This window comes from Littorina saxatilis, linkage group LG11 (genome assembly GCF_037325665.1).
Source record: "Littorina saxatilis isolate snail1 linkage group LG11, US_GU_Lsax_2.0, whole genome shotgun sequence".
In the NCBI taxonomy this organism is placed as follows: domain Eukaryota; kingdom Metazoa; phylum Mollusca; class Gastropoda; order Littorinimorpha; family Littorinidae; genus Littorina; species Littorina saxatilis.
Window position 1 is genome coordinate 7,192,465 of NC_090255.1, and position 9,996 is coordinate 7,202,460.

At 39.2% G+C, this 9,996-nt stretch overlaps 1 long non-coding RNA gene across 1 annotated transcript in view; it reads left to right on the forward strand.

Annotated features, from left to right (window-relative positions):
* Positions 1-697, forward strand: part of LOC138979651 (uncharacterized) — a 5,338-nt gene extending 4,641 nt beyond the window's left edge. The window contains exon 3 of the long non-coding RNA XR_011460074.1: positions 1-697. This exon is cut by the window's left edge and continues 741 nt beyond it. This is a non-coding gene — a long non-coding RNA (uncharacterized lncRNA).
* Positions 698-9,996: the final 9,299 nt, after the last annotated feature.

Below are 9,996 nucleotides of genomic sequence, written 5' to 3' on the forward strand. Positions count from 1 at the left end.
TCGAATTTTTGTGTTACATCTATCTTCATTTGTAAAAACGTTTCCTACTTTTCTCCCTAGACTAGGGGGTCCTTAACGTCCTCACAGGAAAATTTCCCTTTAAGGGACATGAATTGATGATACGCTAAAAACGTTTCGGCCTCTAGATAGTTGTACCTCTTGAATTTGGCAAGGGAGCATTCAGTCTGGACTTTATTTTGGCAGAAACCTGGCTGACGTCCTACCCATAGCCGCATGTGATCAGAATTCAACTCAAAGAAATAAGGCTGTCTGAAGTTTGTTTTCCAAAATTATTATTATTGTTTTAATATTTTTTAGATGTGTTGTAGCCGCCACAAAAATTCATATATTGGGGAGGGAGGTGGGAGGTGATAAGGGTCAGATACAAAATTAATACTCCAGTCTATTTAAAAGAATACGTGTACAGCAGAATAATATTAATAATAACGAGGATACTTTAGATGGCGCGAATCTTTTAATATTTCTAAGCGCGTCACAAAAACAGACACAATCAAATAAATCGGTACGTTATAGGGACATACCCTCCAGTACTTCAGGTAAATTTGAGACAAAGAGTATTTACTTTCATGAACAGGACACAGTTTTAACGTCGTGCTGGCTCTTGTAAGAAAATGATCGTGTTATGTTACTGCGTACAGGGGTAAGCGCATGTTTCTCCGATAAGTTTTATAAGAAGAACTAAGTCCGTGGAGACTTTCTTCGCGTGTGAGAAATAAAAACGTTGGTTCACTATGTGGTGTTTTGTATGAATGATTGGGGCGTTAACGAATAAAAAAAAACCCACCAAGAATGGTATTATTGGAACGTTTTATGTATGACGAAACAAAACTATAGTCACTTATCTTCGACCCAGCGGTATTTTAAGTGGACAGACAAACCAACACTTAAAATACAGATGATAAACCGAAAGTAAACTTATCTAATTAATCATTGCCTTGCTTGTGTCTTCTGAGCGAGTTTCCTTTACAATTGTTCAGATAAGCTATCTGTATATACAAGTGTTTTTGTCTGTAAGACCGCTTAGTCGAACTACAGTGAATGTAACGTATTGTTTTGTCATAAATGAAATGTTCGAATAACATACCATTCTAGTCTCGTTGAATCCTAACGCGATGTAGGGATGTGTTTCCATTTATTTTAATGACATCCGACAGCGATTGACCCCGAAATCAACTCGCATATATTTTGTTAATATTTTTTTTCTGTGATAAATTCAGAATGTGTTGAAACAAGTGTAAAACAATGATAGATTTAATGATACTGAATGTTGCCAATATGATGACATGCCAAGATCCAGTTAAACGAGGGTTGGGTAATTGGATGGGGCATCTGACCAATCAATGACAATCACAGGACCTATTTTGAAAGTGGAATCCCTGGTTTACGTTTGGTGTGATGATGTGTTTTTATGTGTAATAATTATTATGACGTGTCTTTCCGATACCGCTGGAAATAGCCTAATTACTTGAATGATAAGTTTGTTCAGTTCGCATGAACCTATTTTCTGAAGCATCCGATCGATTTTAACCATAAAATGGCACAGTGCCAAGCAGAGTCCCCACGATTATATATCAACAGATGAAAACAATTGACCGTGACATTTGTGCAACGACCTGCAAAACGTACCATTGACCCGATGTCAAAATATTTCATCAGAAGAGGTAAAAGTGATCGTACTCTGACAATGTTATGCACGTTGAGTAATATTAAAGGCCTGGTTTGAAGCGTTCACAATCTCCCATGTCCGAAAATAAATATACGCATACCTTCGGGAAATTTTAAGTTATGATATTCTAGTAAAACGATTTTCATTCGGACATAACCGTGCGCGCGCGTGTATGTGTTTGTGTAGAAGGTCTCTCTGTCTTTATCTTTCTCTCTCACACATGTTTTTAATGTCATAGTGAACGTCAATACCTACAAGTCAAAAACCATTTTTTTAATTTGTTTCTCTCTTTTTTCTCTATCCCAAGTCATGCAGGCCTTGACGCTCTCTCTTACATCGACAAAAACACAAGTATACATACATTCACATGAAATAACTGTTAATACACATGTAAATACACATGGATTTAACAATGACAACAGATACAGACTTTTTAAAAGAATGAAAAAAATATATGCGAGCGACAGAAAGAGGGAGAGACACACATACATATGACGGCTTACTAGTGCCAAAACCTAGGGTTACCATTTTCACGTGAAAATTAGTAATTAACAGTGTTAATTACTAATTTTCATTTTTGCCTCATTTTCGGTCACAGTAGTCGGACTTTAAGAGTCCGCACTGGGAGGCTTCAACGTCCGGCAAACACTATCTCACACTATTTCTGAAATATCTTTTAATAGAAGGCCTTATCGAGCAAGTTATCCGACGGGAAGATGCATGTCACAGTTTTCTGCAATAGCGCTTTCCTTAACGTTGTTTTGGGTATCTTAGAAAAGAATAATCGACCCCGAAAACTTTCGAATCGAAGATGTTCGTAGCAGACGGACTTTTGATCGGCTGTGGTCTCACACTTTCACAGATATCTTTCAATATAATTCCTTATTCGACAAGTTGTCGGGCAGACAGACGTACCTCATATTTGTTTCCACTACCACACTCATAAATTTGCTTTGTAGTGTATTAGTGAAGAACAATCGATCCGAAAATGTTCGAACCGAGACTGAGAGGAAAAATGGCGGCCAGCCGGACATGTGCTAAAGGTCCGACAAATAGCAGACGGATCTCTTCGGTCGAGACTCGCACACTTTCACAAATATCTTTCGATAGAATTCGTTATTCAACAAGTTGTCGGACAGACAGTTGTATGTCAGGTTATCTACACATGCGCTCAGCTTTTATTGTTAATTTGCATCGGATTAAAGAACTATGGACCAGACAAGTTTCGAATCGAAGGATGTTTCGCTCTGACCGGTGTAACTGTCGCGCATGCGCATTGAGCCCCCACAGTCACATGCAAAACTGTCATGGTCGATAGTTCTAATTTTTGTTATATGTGATTTTGGGATTGGGTCATTTTGTGGGTACAATCGATCGGATGCTCCAGAAAATAGATTCATGCAAATTGATAAACTGATCTAATTTTAGCCTACGAAAACGTGACGAAATTACTCTATTTCCAGTCAAATCGAAAAGACACGTTACAATATTTCAAATAGAAAACGTAATTACAACAAACATAAACCAGGGATTAATACCATTTCCGAAATAGGTCAAGTGGTTGTAAGTGATCGGCAGAAACCCCATTCATGTACAAAACCCTCGTTTATCCGAATCTTGGCATGTCATCATATTCACAATTCTGTAACATAAATTCTGTCCGATCGATTTCTCTCTTTTTTTACACTTGTTTCAACACATTCTGGAAATAACACAGGCAAAGTATTAGCGAAATCTATTGTTTTGTCAATTGGTTTCCGATGTCATTAATGTTCATACCTTTTAAACACATGAACGCACGAACATATGTTTATCATGTGTGCTATTTTTGCTGGTAGAATTATATATAGCTATTCTGATGGACACGTGGGGGAATTCAGGGGCTGTGATTGGATGGTCTCTTCCGATCATCAAAGCATAATGCTACGGAAGTCGGCCATTTTTGCCAATATCCAAAAGCATATTGGCAATAACAAAGACGCATGGTTCCGGTTTACCCATCTGTACCACACGATGTTTCAATCGACAACAGCATACACTGACAACTTGACATTCTTCTCTGGAATGTTTTTCAGCTTTACAAATGTCGATAGCATACCCTTTTTTGCTAACTTCCCGATGAAACAGGACTAAACCAATTATTTTCTGTCCCTAAACACCACAAAATGCCCAAAGTCGAAAGATGTAGTACAAACAGGGGAGTAAAACGGAACAGCCGTTTTTGTGTGCCTGTGTGAGCTCAGTTGCCGACTGACACAAACTTTCGCATTCGGCTTTTCTTATCTCGTAACTCCACACTAAATACCCCACTTCCCCTCTGAAGTATTGATGTACAACCCATGGCACTAACATTCATGTAGTCGTTTATAACTGAGGTTGAAAAATTCGCTTCATGACGAGACAAGTATAAATGCCATTCACCCAAACTGAAAACTTCGCTGCAGTCTGCTCGCGTTGTACGGATTAGCTGTTCTCTTTTTCTCCCCTTGTTGCATCCTAGTTCTTCAGTTGTTTCTAGTTTTCCGTTGATGTTGTATTTTGGTCTTCTTCATAAGTAGTCTTGTTCAAAATTAAAAAAAACTCAAACTTCTTTTTGTTGTATACGAATGAACTAATAAAAAGCTGTTTAACAGCTGTGTTGTCAAATCGAAAGTCAGTGTGGCGCCTGCGCAAAACTAATGCGCATAAGAAACGGCGTCTGCTATCAAAACCTGAGATCAACGCATCGACGCACAAACTGTCATTTTGTAAGTTTGGAACAACAAATAAAGGTCAGAACAGCTATATAATCGCTATTGTATTTTCAGCGTAGCAATAGGGTCCGATATTTAGACTCGAACAAGTATAATGCGACTCGTCTTCGACTCGTCGGCATTATACTTGTCTCATCTAAATATCGGACCCTATTGCCACGCTGAAAACACAATAGCTGTTATTATTCTTTGTCACCCTATGTTCAAAACTGGTTACATTTAATGCGCGCACAAACACACACACGCACACACACACACACACACCCTCGCGCACCCCCCCCCCCCACACTCACATATATTTGAACACACGAAACATAGTATCACAGGGCGTTATTTACTTCAAATAAGCAAAATCAAACTACGATTAAAATGACGACCACCACCAAGAAAAAGAAAAAAGAACGTCAGTGCAATTCACTGACAATGATCTAAAAGCACGACAAGGCGAGGCAAATCTTATGTAAAAGGGCTCTATGTTGATTTGGTTTAGGAAAATTATAACAAATAACTTGCTGGTTTTTGAGTGCTATCAGGATGTGATCCCAATTCTTATTGTATAAATATCTAGACTTTATTTTGAGTTATATCCTTCCTTGCCAACAGAGTATTTTATGTGAAGTTGACAAAATGTGAACGCTGTATGACTCCATAGATTGTGTGTGTGTGTGCGTGTGTGCGTGTGTGTGTGTGTATGTGTGTGTGTGTGTGTAAGTAAGTAAGTGTGTGCAAGCAGTTCTGTTAACACTCTGTTTGGTTGTTGTGTCTGAATTTACTATGTATTTAATGAATTCAAACCAAAATATACCGAGCAACAAAAGAAACGCAAAAACATTCTGCATTGTTTGATTGAAAAAATCTCGAACAATTATAGAGTTAGGGTTATCAAACCACAACAGTATGATGAAGGCATGTTTGACTTAGCTGTTGTGTGATTATGTCGGTGCTTCGACTGTTTCAACACACGAGACAAGCAGGTTTCACATTAAACACATAATGCGCGCTCGCAGCACGTGCAAGTCGAGCAGGAGAAATCTGATGTGTGAGATGTGTTCACTAATGCATTAGCAACCACAAGAGACCATGACACGCTTGCTACCAGTCTCACTTTTGAAACAGCCAGCAAAATGCCAGGTCGACTTAAAGCTGAAGATGATCCAGAAGCGCTGGCATGTGCTTTAAACGTGCACATGTCAACAGTCTATCACCTTCAGCAATGTTTTGTTGACATTGGAAGCACTGCAGTTATGCAACGCGGTGGAATATTCGCATTACCTCAATAAGACAAGATCGCAAGTTCCTGCCACAACGTCTTCGAGATTGATTCCAAAAAGTCACTGACACTACCAGGAACATCATTGGGAACCACCAGTGTCCGACCAGTGGCCAGACAGCGCGATGAAGACTGACTGAGAGAGACCTCCAAAACTTCTGGTCAGCTAGAGTCAGCATGTCCTTCCTCGAAGACATGAAGTGGCGCGCCAGCAGTTGGCCCAGAATCACCTAACTGGAACTTGTGGCAATAAACAAAACATTGTGTTCCCTGATATGATGACCCTTGCTGCATCAATCATGTTAATGAGCTTGCGAGAGTGTGGAGAAAAAGGGGTGAGCGTTATGTTGATGGCTGCATCATTGAACACAATGCGCAGGGTGGACTAAACGAGATGGTATGGGGTATAATTTGCCTCAACCAAACTTTCGGACCTGTGCTTTTCCACAATCTTGGTCCTGGTCGGGAAAATGGTATCAACTAATGCATCCACTTCACGAGGCGCCGATGTCAGACAGTCATCAACGCCAGCGGGGGCCATACGCATAATGACTTTCCGGCGTGTTTTGGGTTGCCCAGGACAACAAAAGACGATCCCATACCGAAGGAGAGTGTTATAAGAACATCTCACCTTTATTTCGATTCGTTTCAATGTCAGGTTTTTTAGCTATGCAATTTTCAGATGTCAAGTAAACTTATTTCTAGAGATAATTCGCGTTTCTTTTGTTGCTCAGTATATATTCCTGTGTAATGCACGTGGTTGAAGTAAAATCTTATGTCTTATGCTATGTCTTAACAAGAACGCTGAGGCGTGATTAACTTCTTTTCTTTCTTTATTTGGTGTTTTGCGTCGTTTTCAACCACGAAGGTTATATCGCGACGGAGGGAAGGGGGAAGATGAGATAGAGCCACTTGTCAATTTTTTCTTGTTCACAAAAGCACTAAACAAAAATTTGCTCCAGGGGCTTGCAACGTAGTACAATATATTACCTTACTGGGAGAATGCAAGTTTCCAGTACAAAGGACTTAACATTTCTTACATACTGCTTGACTAAAATCTTTACAAAAATGGACTATATTCTATACAAGAAACACTTAACAAGGGTAAAAGAAGAAACAGAATCCGTTAGTCGGCTCTTACGACATGCTGGGGAGCATCGGGTAAATCATTTCTCGTCCCATCCAATATTCAAATGTGCATTTGACACACACTCTCTCGTCATGCGGTACATATAGTATTCTACCTTTCTAAATTGGCAATAATGATGAGGTGTTCTAAACCTTAAAATAAAATACGACCCAGCCAGCACGCCCAAATGTGCTCACATATCGGGCCGATCTGGGCAACCCATATAGGACCCATACTGGAAGCGCAAATGGCATTGGTGTGGGTCCCATCTGGGCAATACATATGCTCCCCGCATGTTGCCCACTTTTGGCCAGGATGCATCCAGCATGCAGCCCACTTTGAGCCAGGGCGCACCTCACATTGGGCCCGGATGCACCCCAATGTGGCCAGCATTCGACTAGGGTGCACCCCACATTGAGCACAGGTGCACCCAATATGGCCATGGCTCAGGTTTGGTGTCAAACATTGTGACACAAAGTGATTTACTGAAAATATGACTTGCATTGGGCATAGCTCGATGACAAAAAATATAACAATTCAAACAATGCAAGTTTCAGAGAAATCGAACCCTTATTGGGCACATAGTGGGTAAAAGAGTGCCCATGTGCTGTTCATAACACTTACACCATGTCACAAAATTAAAGTGCTGATTTAAAGAAAACAGATGACGTGCATGAACAAAACAAAGTTGTACTAGATAAGAAAACCTCAACTGAAAAAGCGTGTACAGTACCGGAACAAAGTTCAAGACACAAACTTAGAGATTATGAAGTCTAGCTATGCAGTTCATAACCTTACAAGAATGTGAGTCAGATAATTAAGACTAAAACTGAATGTTCTTCTGAGAAAATGAAGAGGGAATTGTTATAAAGCAAGCCTCAAATGTAATTAAAAAAACTTCTGAGGGGTACCTCATGCAAATCTAGGTATAAAAGTCTCATCAAGCCTGGTGAATTTTTAAGCACAAAAACAGGGAAACCTGGCAAAAGCCAGACATCAGATTGAGAGTGAACTGAAATATTAAGTGAACTGACAGAAATTATCATGTTGTCAACCACCAGTCACAAATCAAGTTAAAAACTTAAACACAGACAGAAAAATAAGTCGTTATCTTTTTTGTTCATAATGTTACACCGTGCCATAAACTTGGCCAAACAATCATTGCAACATATTTCAAACCCAAATTAAATAATTAATTCCCGTGTCATTGCATTAAAACTGTATATGTCAGTTAAGGCCGTTCACTAAACCTTCAGGATCACCTTTGGGATTAAATATTTCTTTTACATGGATCATGTGACCGCCACTCAAGTAAGAGTACCCTCAAAATCTACCAGACAAAAACGGAAGGGCCGAATTAAAAATAGACACAAAATCCCAACAGGCAAAACTTTGCAACTTTATAACATACGAGAAGAGAGTCAAACCAATTATCTACCCTGAACAGATTGTTTTGTTTTGCTACCTTGCGTATTTCGCGTGCTATTCTATTCCTACTGATGCAGGTGTCGATCGCAAGAGAGGTCAAAAACGGGATGTTTTGCGTCCATTTGTATGAGTATCATGTCAAAAAGCGCTACATTTTAGCAATGACTTGGTGGATTGCTTTTAAACTTTTCGAATATGTTACCAGCATACTAGCGATACTTCGTGCGAAAGTTGGGATCGTTACGGGTGTTTATTCAGATGTGCTGCAATGTTGTGGAACATGTTGTTCAACTCGTCATAGGATTGTTCACTTGGGTCCAAAACTTTAATGACTTAGCATGTCTACAGATAAATGGTTGATACAGATTCTGTGTAAGTTTCATTTGCGTGTAGTCACTGGCGTAAATTTGCTTGTGATGCAAACACATGAGAAGAAAATGGAACGTTCACGCTGTTTCGCGCTGACAGCTATGCTACGGTCACGCTTGGTTGGGCATCGCTGTGGCACCAGAATCATCGCTTAAATATCAAGCGTGTTTACAGGCCTAGCAAATTTGCGTTAGTGCTTAATATACGCACATACAACTTTCGCAATGTGTGTATCAATCATTATTCTAAAGACATGCAAAGTCATGCATGTTTGGGACCCAAGTGAACAATCCTATGACGAGTTTAAACACTTATTTTAAAAACATTTTAACAAATAACTGTAACGATCCTTAATTTCGCACGAAGTATCTCTAGTATGTTGGTAAAATATTCGGAAAGTTTTGAAGCAATCCAGCAAGTCATTGCTAAATTGGAGCCTTTTTTGTCATGATACCCCTAAACAAATTCGCAAAAAGTCCCGTTTTTGACCGCTCTTGCGATTGACACCTGCATCAGTAGTAATAGCATAGCACGCGAAATACGCAAGGTAGCAAAACAAAACAATCTGTTCAGGGTAGATAATTGGTTTAACTTTCTTCTCGTATGTCAATGTTGCAAGGTTTTGCTTATTGTGATTTTGTGTCGATTTTTCATTCGGCCCTTCCGTTTTTGTCCGGTGGATTTTAAGGGTACCCTTACTTGAGCGGCGGTCACGTGATCCCTGTAAATGAAATATTTAATCCAAAAGATGATCCTGAAGGTTAAGTGAACGGCCTCAACTCGCATATCAAGTTTTAATGAAATGACACGGAGAATAATGCTTTAATTTGGGTTTGAAATCTGTTGCATTAATTTTTTGGCCAAGTTTAGTTACATTTTGCTACCTAGCAGCCAAATGGTACAGCATTTGGATACACTACACATGACCAGAAGATTTGCTCTCAAAAAGATAACTATCATCCAATGGAACATTTATAACTGCAAGTGCTCAGCTATCATTCTAAAATAAGATGGAGGACTTCATAACTTTACGCTAATCTTGCTAAAAATCTGAACAGAGACGACTCTCATGGCTGATATTTCATTCAGTAACTTCAGACACGAGCTAATTAGGTTTATAAAGTACAAATATTGTGAATTATTCTGATTACACAGTATAGACAGAAACATTGTCATCGATATGGTGCATGTTCATAACATTACAGGACAAAGATGAACGAAGTCAAAGACCAGCTTGCCACTTTGAAAACAAAATGTAAACAAAATGGGTAAATATGGCATAAAAGACAAAAAGGAATACAGAAAAGCCAATACCAATAAATTTAGTTTGACAGTTCATAACTTTACAGCAAGTTCTAAC